Source organism: Paramisgurnus dabryanus, chromosome 22 (genome assembly GCF_030506205.2).
Source record: "Paramisgurnus dabryanus chromosome 22, PD_genome_1.1, whole genome shotgun sequence".
Taxonomy (NCBI): Eukaryota; Metazoa; Chordata; class Actinopteri; order Cypriniformes; family Cobitidae; genus Paramisgurnus; species Paramisgurnus dabryanus.
This window is the reverse complement of record NC_133358.1, coordinates 7,559,651-7,573,585: the sequence shown is the minus strand read 5'-3', so window position 1 is coordinate 7,573,585 and position 13,935 is coordinate 7,559,651. Positions and strand designations below refer to the sequence as shown.

Here is a 13,935-nt window from a genome sequence, read left to right as displayed (position 1 = left end):
GCGCCGATACTCAGTACTGGCACTTCTAAATATAGCTCTTGAGCGTACCACCACCTCTCCGTGCGCCAGAACTTGCTTTCAGCGTACCGGAACGCTCATTTGCACATCTGTTTAAAAATCAGAGGTTTAATTTAATCATTTTTGCTGCGCTGCCGCTTTTCAGAGCGCCCTTCACAATGTACGCTTCCTAATTCGTCCCACCGAGAGCAGAGACTACATTACCCATACACCCTTGCGTCGCTTTTGCCGCTGACTCCCAGCTAAGAATCCTTGGTTCCCAAAACGTTCCCGTAACGTTAGTTTTTGGTTCTCAAAACGTTCCCCTAACGTTAGTTTTTGGTTCCCATAACGTTATTTTCCAAGGTTTGTTTTTGGTTAGCCATGAAAGTTTTCTTTACAGAAATAGAACGTTATTTTTAGGTTATTTTACTTATAAAATAATTATTTACAATAACGTTAGGAAAACGTTACAATAACGTTAGGAAACGTTACAATAACGTTAGGAAAACGTTACAATAACGTTAGGAAAACGTTAAAATAACGTTAGGAAAACGTTAAAATAACCTAAAAATAGCGTTCTATTTCTGTAAAGAAAACGTTCCTGGCTAACCAAAAACAAACCTTGGAAAATAACGTTATGGGAACCAAAAACTAACGTTAGGAAAACGTTAAAATAACCTAAAAATAACGTTCTATTTCTGTAAAGAAAACTTTCCTGGCTAACCAAAAACAAACCTTGGAAAATGCACAGTTGACATGGAGTGAAAAATGATCTCACCAGGGCGCGAGTGCGCGTTGCCGCGCCTCCATGCACGCACTGACAGAGCGCGCAGAGCTCAAGACTCCAGCCTCAGTGAAGAAGTGAAGGCTTACAAAAGTACGGCACGTCTATTAGTACATCCCATGCTGTGTTTTTATCTATCATATCTATCTAAAATAAGTAAAACACATTTCCATATAAGGAGGAATAAAATAATTGATTTAATACAAAATCTATAATAATTAAATTATGCTATTACTGGAAAAAATGTCTATTAAAATATTATACCATTATATAACACAGGTTATTTTATATAAAAAAACCTCAACACATCACATATTATGTATTTAGATAACATTCTATTTTATCAAATATATAAATAACCAGTGACTTCAACACAATAAAGAAGACTTAAAACAGATATTTATTGAAAATATATAAACATTTAATTCACTTTAGTTTAACAGACCTTACAGCAGCCGCCTCTCCATTATTAAGTAACAACAATCAGCATCTCTCTCTCAGTTTTTACAATAATCAAAAGCTTCTAACTTCATATTCTCTTCATGGAAATAATTAAAATATATTTTCGTTTTCACATATTTAAGCTACTAATGAAGAAACAAAAAAGAAATCGCTAGAATGTTATACTCTGAAGTTAAAACGCAATGACAAATAAATCAGTCACTTTAGGTTAAAAGATCTTACCACAGTTAGTCGGCTATCCATTTTTACAACAATAAAAAGTTTCTAACATTATATTCTCCTCAAATTCTCCTCAAATCGATTGGAAATCACTCGTATATATATTTCTTCTCACATATTTAAGTTAATAAATCAAGAAAGAAACAAAAGAACCGCTAAAATAATGTTAGTCTCTGAGGTAAAAACAAAAGGACCGTTATTTTTTTAATTAACGACTTTTCCTGAGCACAAGATAAAGCGGGTACTCGTGAAGAAGGCGGTAAGCTCGTGCAGACAAGCATGCGCATATTAGACGTGCACACTAAAGGAATAATGGGTTTAATTATGCATTCACTTCATTTCCTAAAAAAAAACATAACCAAAAAATAACCATTAGAGAACGTTATGTATAAGTTATTTTTAGGTTATTTTATGGTTCCAGAAAATAACCAAAAAATAACGTTCTGTATAAGTTATTTTTAGGTTATTTAAAAATAACCACCCTGCAACGTTACGAGAACGTTATTTTATGGTTCAAGAAAAAATAACCAAAAAATAACGTTCTGTATAAGTTATTTTTAGGTTATTTTAAAAATAACTACCCTGCAACGTTATGGGAACGTTATTTTATGGTTCCAAAAAAAACCCAAAAATAACCAAAAAATAACGTTCTGTATAAGTTATTTTTAGGTTTTTTTTAAAAATAACCACCCTGCAACGTTATGGGAACGTTATTTTATGGTTCCAAAAAAATAACCAAAAAATAACCAAATAATAACGTTCTGTATAAGTTATTTTTAGGTTATTTTAAAAAATAACCACCCTGCAACGTTATGGGAACGTTATTTTATGGTTCCAAAAAAATAACCAAAAATAACCAAAAAATAACGTTCTGTATAAGTTATTTTTAGGTTATTTTAAAAATAACCACCCTGCAACGTTATGGGAACGTTATTTTATGGTTCCAAAAAAATAACCAAAAAATAACCAAAAAATAACGTTCTGTATAAGTTATTTTTAGGTTATTTAAAAATAACCACCCTACAACGTTATGGGAACGTTATTTTATGGTTGCAAAAAAATAAAACCTAAAAATAACGTTCCCAGAACGTTATTTTTTGGTTCCCAAAAAAAATAACCAAAATATAACCAAAAACTAACGTTAGGGGAACGTTCTGTGTTTGCTGGGCTGTCAATCAGTGTGGTCTGTGTGGTCTGGACTGGAGAGGTGTGTGTTTGTGTGTGAAACGCGCATCTGCTCGGTTAAAATGAAAATACAATGAACACTTAATATGCCCTCCTTGTTTTAGACTCTGAGTAGTAAAAGAACAAGGTCAGAATCAGAGGACTCGCTGGCTGATAATCCTACCAAGCCAGAATGACAGCTACAGGTCAGACGCAAGCTTTATCCAATACCCTTTTGTAGGTACGTGACAATCTCCGCTGTGTCACGGCTTGTCAGTTTGGTTCAAGCACCTTCGGATTTTCTCAGGCAATGTGCAGAGTAAAAACATTCTTGAAATTGTAATGGACATTTAGTTTAATTGCTAAACTACAAGTGAACGAAATTTCAATTAATTTGAACGACGACGACCACGGGAGTTTTAACACCCGCAAAATGGAAAACATTGGGACAAAATAAAGTGATGACTTTTTAGTTTCAAATGGCCAGTATTTTGTTATTCTTGAACCCATGGACATGGTCTTAGTGTCATTTTAAAGTTTTTTTCAAGCTCTTTCTATTTTTAACCATGCTGAAAATTTTACTCACATATCTACCTTTTGCACATTTTGTTTATGTTCATTAGATAGTTCTAGCTCAAGCAAATCCACAAACTTATAAAAGGATTTATTATTTTTTACAAGGTCGTCTGTTGACTGCTGAATATAAAACCCCTTCAATATAGGAGTCGAGTCAGCAAAAAAAAAAAAAAAAATAGAGTACCGGCACCTCTTTTGGGCCACTTAAAGCACTGAGTGTCACATGATTATTTAGAAATCATTTTAATATGATGATTTATTGTCAATATTGGAAACAGGTATTTTTTTAAATAAATGCAGGCATGATAAGCATAAGAGACTTCTTTCCAAACATTTCACCGGTAGTGTACACACATGGTGGGACACAATATTTCTGAAACAGAAAAATACATACTCTTCGTCTCACAAAATCTTTATCTGTCTCTATAAAAACTATTATCTAAAATATTGTTCATGGAAATTATTAAATAATGTGTTTTTTTGTCTTATTCTAGTTGAAGACATCTGTATCTACTCAAAGAAGGCATGGAGAGACACATTAAAGAATATGTGGTAAGTGTATGTCAACCTACTCTATTTTTATATCTATCTATTTATATGTGTATGTATACTATAGTATGGATGTGTGTGTGTGTGTGTGTGTGTGTGTGTGTGTGTGTGTGTGTGTGTGTGTGTGTGTGTGTGTGTGTGTGTGTGTGTGTGTGTGTGTACCTGGTACAGTAATTATCACGTTGTGGGGACCAATTGTCCCCACAAAGATAGGAATACCAGTGTTTTTGTGACCTTGTGGGGACATTTTGATGTCCCCATGAGGAAACAAGCTTATAAATCAACCAAGATGATGTTTATTGAAAATCTAAGGTACAAGAAATGTTTTTGTGATGGTTGGGGTTAGGGAATGGGGCAGGTAAGGGGAATAGAATTTACAGTTTGTATGGTATAAAATGCATTACATCTATGGAATGTCCCCACAAAACATGGAAACCAGAGTGTGTGTGTGTGTGTGTGTATAAATATCTTATGGATAACTAGATGTTTAAACAAGGTGATTATCTGTTTTCAGGTCTTTTGGTGGTTTTGTGACTAATGTTCTATTATTTTACACATTTGAATCAGTCTACATATTTTAAATATCAGAGTTTGTAAAACAATTTGCCTGCACATTTTTTTTAAATTTCACTTTGACTGCTATTGGGACTGATTTTTTTTTTGTTGTTCTTCTCCAGAATTGTGAAATTGGTGGGTTGGGGATTGCACAGACAGTGGAAGTTTTGTAAAACCTACTTGGTGTCACACATGGGTGTGAGATTGTTTTTTTGACTCATTTATGCACTTAAACTGAACTACCTGAAGAACCTCAAGTGCACCTTTGACCTTTCAAAAAATCCTGGTGGAACTGGACTTGATACAACCAAGCAATCACTGAAATATGCTTCAGTGAATACCTGACAGACACGCTGATACATCCCCCTCAAAGTGGGTACATTTTTGTACATTTATAAGTGAACTTTTTACTTTTTTGCACTTTCATTAAACAAAAATCCTGATAATTTACTGTCTGTCATCCAAGATGTTTGTCTTTTTTTGTTCAGTCGAGAAGAAATTAAGTTTTTTGAGAAAAACATTCCAGGATTTTTCTTAATTTAATAGACCTTATTGGACCTCAACAGTTTAGTTTCAATGCAGTTTAAAATTGCAGTTTCAAAGCAGCTTTAAAGGGCTCTAAACGATCCAAACCGAGGCATAAGTCTTTTATATATATATAAAAAAAAACATCATTTTTGGCAAGAAAACTTTTAAAACACAACTTCTTGTCTTGCATTATCCATGTGACACACAGTGCGACATTGCGTACTACGTAGTAACGTTGAATGGTTACACATCACAAATGTGAAACGCACATTTGTGGACCATTTTAAATAATAAACGGACCCAAAGACATTAATTAGTATCATTCCACAAACAACAACATCTGAACGCTCCTCTTTCTCCTCGCTTGTAAACACTGGAGCGGTAGTTTCAATTATGTCATGCTAGCGTGTCACACAGATAGTGCAAAACGCTGTGATTTAAAAGTCCTCTTTTATTTTTATTTTTAAAAATGACAATCGTTTAGCTAGATAAGACCCTTATGCCTTATTTGGGATAATTTAGAGCCCTTTTAAATCTGCATTAAAACTGTAAACTTGAGGTCGAATAAAGTCTTAAATTGAAAAAAATCCTTGAATGTTAAACTCAAACTTTATTTCTTCTTGACTGAACAAAGTAAAACATAAACATATGGGGTTAGAAAATTATCAGGATTTTTGTTTTATTCAATTGGAATATTTCTTTAACAATTATAAAAGTTGAAAAGTTTTTGATAAATGTAATTGATGTATATCTAACATGTAATTAAAGATGCATGAAAATTGTTAATGGCACACAGCCAATCAAAACACTAAGCCATGTGCCATTTTTTTTCATTCTAAATTATTATAACATCATGTCACAGATTTCTGAAAATGTTAAAGTAATGTTGTTGTCCCTGATTTACCTGATTTATGTCTACCTCGAGTTTTACAGGGTTTTTTGTATTTCTGCAGCCTGTTAAAATGTTTGCTCTTATTTGTGGAATGAGGTTGATTGTGGCTGAAATGTCTGAAACACACTAATTTATTTTTGCACACAATATGAGGTGTATAAGCCATGGCTGTCATGCTAGTTGTTAGCTGCTCTTTTTTGCTGCCTTATGAGTAATGCCTTGAAGTATTAAATAAATTGATAAAATGTAAAACCAAGTGGCCTGGCTATTCTTTTTTTTTTGTGTTTTTGTTATAGCATATTGTGATTTAGGAGGGTGAATGGGGGAGGAATATATACAAATCTATAAATGGTTTATTAGTAAGATACCTAAATGTAATGCATTTTAAGTGAATTGGGTTTATTAATAAAGAATACATAATCCATTTTATAATGCATTTAAAACACAGTGGATTAAGTAAAACTATTACATAAAAATATCTATCATATAAAGTTTATTTGTTTGTTTTAGATTAAAAGTATGTAATCCAAATGGATGGAAATGTTACATGTAATCAAAATACTTAAATCTTATGAATTAGGCCTAAATATTTTTTTGAGTGTAGTTTAATTTTGAATAGTGGCAGATTTGATTTGCTTGGTGGAGGTATAGTTAAATGTTAATATCTGATCTTAGAAATACTTTTTTTGTTTTAATAAAATAAGAACAGCTGTTTAAGCTAAGCATTTTACACGTTTAACCCTGTATGAACCATACTATGGAAATTAAAAATGTCATGCATGGCACTGGAGTAGAAAGGGTCATAGCAAACTTAAGAAAATCATCTTTTCACATGCAGATAAGTTTGTGAAAAACACTTTGAAGCAAACTTGTGGCAGACATTTGTACCAAAACAAGGATGCAATCAACTGCACTTATTGAAGACTACTAAAACTAATAAAAACTAACAAATATGCTTTTTTAAAATAAAAAGATAATTAATATAACAATGTTTGTTTTTTCACTCAAACTATCTGAAAAAGAAAAGAAAAATTTCACTCATGTAATTTCAGCTGAGTTGACTAAATGCTGTCCTTAGAGCAATAAATAAACTTAACTAATATTTTACTAAATTCTGAAAAGACAGAAAAGTTTATATATTTAGGTTAAAAAACAGTAAAGAAATATTAGCATAGGCCTACTTTTGAAACATATATCCATGCTGTTGGCATTTTATTTTCAAATTCCTGCATGTTTTTATACCGAAACCAAGATGTCAGGCATGACATCTCATATTAGGTTAATAATTTCACTCTCAGAAAACGTTCAAATAACGATCATTTTAGATGTTTAATAGCTAGAGTATTTGGATGCTAGACGAGGGATTAATTTAGGCTGCTTATTTTTTTTCTGAAAACCTCCCACTCATTTAGACAGAATGGGTCACATATGTAACTGTGCTGAAAGACACAATAAACGCTTAAAGGTGATGTACAGTCAATGCACTCTCAAGTTCAACGCACATAGGCACAAGCTGTATGAGAGTAGTTGTATGGGACCGGCATTCGTCAAACTTTTATGACCCCCTCCCCCACCCGGTGACAGTTGCTGTCTGACAGGTCGTTTTTATGACCTTTTGACAGGGGGGCGGGACCATCAATCAAAATCTGTACAAGTTGTCAACTTTAGACAGAGAGTATTTAATGGTTTTATTGCCGGTCATTTAGAGTGATTGTTTTTCCTGAGTGTGTTTTATGTCAAGCGTATGGTGTCATGTTTAATGACGGCTCGTGTTTCGACATTTTGCTGTTTATTGACATTTGATGTCAGATCTCAACCATCCTCCCTCCTTTGCTCGCCCCGTGCGCTTCTCAATACAGACTTTCACACCGCGGGTGTGTTGTTGAATCTAAAGTTTTGCAACAGCATAAGTTTATTTAAAGGCAATCACTAATCATATATATATATATATATATATATATTAGATGTACCTGCCCAGCTAACAAATTTATGTTCTGAGAACGTTTTCCTAACGTTCCGTTTTGGTTGTGGGAACGTTATTTGGAATGTTCCAAAAATGTTGAAATGTCCAGTTTGCTTAACGTTGCTAGAACGTTATTTTATGGTTAGCATAACGTTCCTACAACGTTCTTACAACCTAAATTTCACTAAAAATATAACGTTCTACAAACGTTTACTTGGAACGTTCTAAGAACGTTGAAATGTCCAGTTTGCTTAACGTTGCTAGAACGTTATTTTATGGTTAGCACAACGTTTCTACAACGTTCTTACAACCTAAATTTCACTAAAAATATAACGTTCTACAAACGTTTACTTGGAACGTTCTAAGAACGTTGAAATGTCCAGTTTGCTTAACGTTGCTAGAACGTTATTTTATGGTTAGCATAACGTTCCTACAACGTTCTCACCACCTAAATTTCATTAAAAATATAACGTCCCACAAACGTTTGTTTGGAACGTTCTAAGAACGTTGAAATGTCCAGTTTGCTTAATGTTGCTAGAACGTTATTTTATGGTTAGCATAACGTTCCTACAACGTTCTTGCCACCTAAATTTAATTAAAAATATAACATTCTACAAACATTCATTTGGAACGGTGAAATGTCCAGTTTGCTTAACATTGCTCCCACAACGTTCTTGCTACCAACATTTCTTTTTAAAAATACAACGTTCTGAGAACATTTATTTGGAACATTACAAAGTTTAGATAAAAAAATTTTGAGCTTAGCAGTGATCCTTCATTCTCTTTTAACATAATTTTATTAAATGATAACATTCCAGGTGCAACGTAACTCATTAACAGATCAAAATGTAACATAATACTTAATAACATAATACTTACGACAATAAAATATAAATTGACAGCAAAACATAACTAGCTTTAATAAAAACATTGAATCAGTGAGAACTTTATAAATTTGTGTGTGTGTGGGATGTGAGTGCTGAAAACTAGCACTGTCCATGGCCTGTGTCTTCATGCCCCATCTGTAAAGTAAATAGAATAAAATTTATTAGGTACAGTGCAATGAGTACGACAAATATAAAATCTTAAAAGTCAAAACAGCTATTATAAACTATAAAATATTAGCTAATCTTTTCAAGTTTTCTGGTATTCAGAAACAATATATTTTATAAAATGTAAGTAGCTATAAAACTGTAATTTTTTTTACATTTACACAATTACAAATTAAAACAGATTTTTATGACATTCATTAAAAATGACAAATAAACGTCTAACCAAAATGAACTTCCTTTAAACAAGAGAAACGTACATCTGTCAGTGAACACAAATGCAAATGTTTTCATCTTTACAATGAAACAATTTGCTAATCTATAATTTATTATGCAAGCAAGGCTTTATAGTTAGCTCCTGTTCCAGTATCTTTGTTAAGCATCATGTTTCACATGCACCAAAAATGTGTTGGCCAGCGTGAGGAGTTGGCGCCTGGCAAACTCGATTCCTTTTAAGGATCTGGGTTATTGTGAGTCACTCACTAAAGTCATCCGGGTTGTGTGAGTCACTTGAGTCAGTATTGCTTAATCGCCAAGGAAACTCAGTACAGACCCACTTGTAACCGGCTAATCCACGCGACTTGAGATTCTCAGAGCTGGAAACATTGCAGACTCGCAGACCATGGGACTCATGAGACCTCACTCGCTCTACAGATCCACTAACCGGCTGATTCACGCGGATCAACCGGAACCGGTTAGTGGATCTATAGAGCGACTGAAGTCTCCTCAAAAGCAAATCCACAACAAAAGCCTTTTACTTCTGAAATAACATGCTTATAGGTTTTAGGTTTGGTGTGTATGGTCGACCATTTAAAAAAATAGGCCTAATAATAATAGCATAATAATATAGAGAAAATATAGAAAAAACTGTGTCCTGGTTATGTAGCCACCCGAGCCGGAGAGTCTCGAGTCTGCAATCTTTCCGGCAGATCTGCGAATCTGCAGTGTTTCCGGCTCTGATTCGAGAGACAGTTTGTGCGGATCAGCCGGTTACGAGTTGAGAGATTCTCGAGTCAGAGGCGATTCACATGTCTCTTGAGTCCGCATTGTTTCCGGCTGCGAGTGAGAATCTCAGGTCAGTTTGCAGCTTGGCGGATAAGCAGGTCTCTCGAGTTTGCAATGTTTCTGGCTCTGAGTGAGAATCTCGGGTCAGTTCTCGCGCGATCAGCCGGTTACGAGTGGATCTGTAGAGCAAGCGAAGTCTCATTAATAATGTTGAAAGAGGTTTGTGTATGTGGTGGGGCTGTTTATGGTTTTACATTGAATTGTAGTAGGACTCAACTGATCCGGGTTAATGATACTAGAGACTCGCGACTCATGAGTTAATTTAAAGATCCGGGTGAAAGATCCGAGTGGGTCACGACTCAAACAGGTCTAGCTCACACTACTGATTGTTAAACGTGTGTGACTGTGAAGGGTTTAATAATTAAATTGTAATGTCAATACTATAACTGATATTATTTTTGTGTGACTCTGACGTTTTAACAGCAGAGACTACATAAAATCAGTGGCGGCTGGTGACGACTTTTTCGAGGGCGCACGATGCGAAGCATGTCACATGTATGTGCCCGTTACAGGCCCGGTACTAGGCTTGCTGGACTGGGGGGGCAGTCAGGATTTTTGGGTGGGCAGCCATTTCTCGACTAAAATGATTCATACACTAAAATTATGGATGTTTCAATGTCTTAAATAAAAGGGCATTTATATGTCATTTTGCACATTCAAATTTTAAAAGTAGATGCAATTAGATTAATGATTTATAATGTTATAATTATTACACTAGTTGAATGAATAAATAATGAGGTGAGTCCAAGAAAGGATAAGGGGATATTTTGGGCATGTTTTACTATAAAAAAAGTTTTAAATTAATATGTGTTGGGTTATTACGTTTATGTAATACAAAATTGCATTGTTTCTGATATATATTTTAAATATGTGTTTTTTTTTTAGTTACCGTCATAGAGAACAGTAGTGCTTTTCCTGTGACTTAAATACTGCTGAAAAGACCTTCAAAGCTTGAACAAGCTAATCAGATGAGAGTGGGCGGGAGCTGTAAACGCTAGCGCTTGGCTAATGAAGACATTTTTTGTTTAAAGACACTCCGTTATTTTAAGGTTGGCTGGACATTTTTGGGGGGGCAGAAGGAAAATCTGGGGGGGCAATGCCCCCCAGCCCCCCGTAGACCCGGCCCTGGCCCGTTATGTGTGTGATTCGTCGTTTCAAAATGTTTGTTCTGCGCATCATGTGAATGTATGTGCATTATGGTTCTTGTCAAAATAAGTGCACACGTGTCTAAAGGGTTTATGATAAAAGAGACGCTCTTGTTTGTCACAAACTTAATCTCATGTGTAATCAGAGTTATTGTTAAGTAAGCGTTTCGACGTGTGTGCAGGAGGCACTTATTTTAAAAAGACGCATGTTGCACATGGTTCACATAACGTAACAAACACATATTTTTGAAGAGCAGTCACCGGTCGCCACTGCTTAAATACTTATTTTTGGTCAAATGGATAGGATTAAGACATTCAACAGTGTGTACACTCACAATAAAAACAAAAAATTGTTCCTTTTTAAAATAACGAATATGCACTTTCAGTCATCTCGTTTTTGTAAACTGAAATAAAACTGTATTTTTGTTATGCATTTTTGCTTCTTTGATTTAATTAATGTGTTATTATTAAAAAAAAACTCTTTTTTAATAATTCTGTCATAATTCTGGGGGGTGACTCACTCTTGAATCACGATGAGGAACGTACTTCAAGTTGTCTGCAGTGCATTCTTCTTACACCTTAACTGGCACTTAAATGTCCACTAGAGGCGTACAGGTGGCGACTAACAAAAGGGACAGTATTGAAAATTTTTAAATCTTTATGTTTTAGTCAGCTGTGTTTCATTAAAATTAAAAAGCAAAGAGAACAGTGTAAGTCGGTATGCATCTCACCCATTTGCATGCGTATGATTATAAACAAGTACCAAACAGCACAAATCAATTTAACAAAGACGAGTGGATGTTAATTTCTGTGTGTGTCTGCTTCGCAACTTTTAAAAATCCTGCGTCAGAATGAACAAACAAAATGACTCTTGTGGACATTCCATTGAAAGCTGCAACGATTTTTACCAGGAGTAACGCATTTCAGGTTATGCAGACACGTAGGCAGAGGAATGTATCACGAGTGAGCCTGGGTTGGACATGCTCAATGACAATGCATCTTATTATTAAGTGTTAGTTCTGTTAGTTTCAAAAATGTAATACTTACAAATGATCACGCTGCAAATGTTTAGCTCTCCAAATTTCCTTTCCCCTTTTTTCCTTTCATGCTGTATTAATACCAAACACTGTTCTCTCCAATTGTTTGCAAGACCTTGCACATGCCATCTCCAGGTGTTTTGCCTCAGAGGAGGCTTAGGTAATGGACCTATAGTAAAAAATAAATGAATATTACTTTGGAACAGATAGCTGCTTCCATTCATAATCCATGTACTGTGTATACTTGCAATTAAAAATGTTGAAAAGTAACCCAGATAAAAAAGTATTGAATGTACCAAAATACACTTAAAAACCAGCAAGTACATCTGAACATAGGTGAAAAGAGTAAGAAAATATTCTACTTTAGTAAAAGTACGGTTACTTTAATTATATTTTACTTGAGTACAAGTTAAGTTACTGGTTCAAAAATCTACATAAGTAAAGGAAAAAGTAGGTCAATTTAATCAGGAAAATTTTAAAGAGTTACTTTTTACAGAGTTTTTTTTTTTTTAGGTGGGGGATTCTAGTATAGTTCAAAAAGGACAAAGCAAAATAAGTCTCAAACTAGTTGCTTTTAAGTGAAGTAACAACTTTACAATTAAATTGCAAAAACAAAAAGTAAATAAAATAAAAAGCTTTTTTCTAACTAGGAAACATTTATGAATTGTTTTGTGAACTTTTGAAGCAAAAAATATGAGGTCAGCAGCTGGTAAATACAATAACTATAGTTAGGTTGTAATTGATTTATTGGTAACATACATTACTTTATGGAACTTTTAAACTTATTCTTTTCTCTCTCGCTTTCTCTGCAATGTCTAATGACCCTATGCATTCTTGAGGACGTTTTCAAGTTGTTTAACTTCACGCAAAGCTGCTAGACCTTGGAAGATAATGAGCATAGTGTCAAAAACGATTGACGCGTCATGCAAATGAGCGGTAAAAACTCAGTCAACCATTCCACACTCACAAGCGTCCTGGCTTGACTGTGTTATAAAATCCGCCACTACACACTACACTACTGGGTAGGGCTGCAACAAACTATTATTTTGATAATCGATTATCGGTTAGGAGAATGATTAGTCGACTAATCACGGATTATTTCACTGACTAATCACGTTTTGAACGATTATTCAGCTTTTTCAATTAGTTAAAACATTAAGTTATACATATTTTAACTAATAAATAAAAACAAAAAATCACTTCACCATTTAAAATGGCGGTTTTAATTAACTTAGTTTGAGCAGATCGTTCTCTGAAAGGTAGGGTTTCACATTTTGAAAAATGCTAACGGTTGCCGCCTATCAATGAAATCACGATCCCACCCTCAAGTCAAATCGCCATCCAAAGTCACGCCTCTTTCAAAACACATGAACACACACAGATCAGACAGATCTCATGTCTCATTCACCAGTGAGAAAACTTTGCATTACACATCATAGGTGTGATTGGCAAAGGACAAAAAAGCAGGAAAATATATGGCACACCTACCATGACGTGGCGACATACATACGCACGCATGCATGTACGCACTCACACACACACACACACACACACACACACACACACACACACACACACACACACACACACACACACACACACACACACATACGGGTTTATGTGTATTACAAGGACACTTCAGCCCAAACCAGTTTTTTGGTGTATTAGGGGGACACCCCTTTCCACTTGCTCTACAGAGTTGTGGTGCATATCAAAAAAATTTGTTTTAGCCACACAACACAGATTTCACTTCAGAATTCGTTTACACTCAACACAAGTGATATTGTAACAACCTGACAAAATACATAATTATGAGGACATATTATAATTACATGCAAGCCCCGCCTGTGACACAAACCTCTATTATGAGGACAGTAGCTATAATACACACACACATGCCATTATCATGTATTGAAGGGACACACATGTATTAATAGGACATATCTA

General features: G+C 34.6%; 1 long non-coding RNA gene across 3 annotated transcripts in view; it reads right to left on the bottom strand.

The window, feature by feature from the left end:
• Positions 1–8,516: 8,516 nt before the first annotated feature.
• Positions 8,517–13,935, bottom strand: part of LOC135787811 (uncharacterized) — a 36,235-nt gene continuing 30,816 nt past the window's right edge. For 2 of the 3 annotated variants that reach the window (XR_012335785.1, XR_012335786.1), the window contains 2 exons: positions 11,999–12,157; positions 8,517–8,714 (listed from right to left, as the gene is read on the bottom strand). This is a non-coding gene — a long non-coding RNA (uncharacterized lncRNA). Of the gene's footprint in view, positions 8,715–11,472; positions 11,574–11,998; positions 12,158–13,935 lie in introns of all 3 variants that reach the window. The other variant, XR_012335787.1, reaches the window with a different exon arrangement.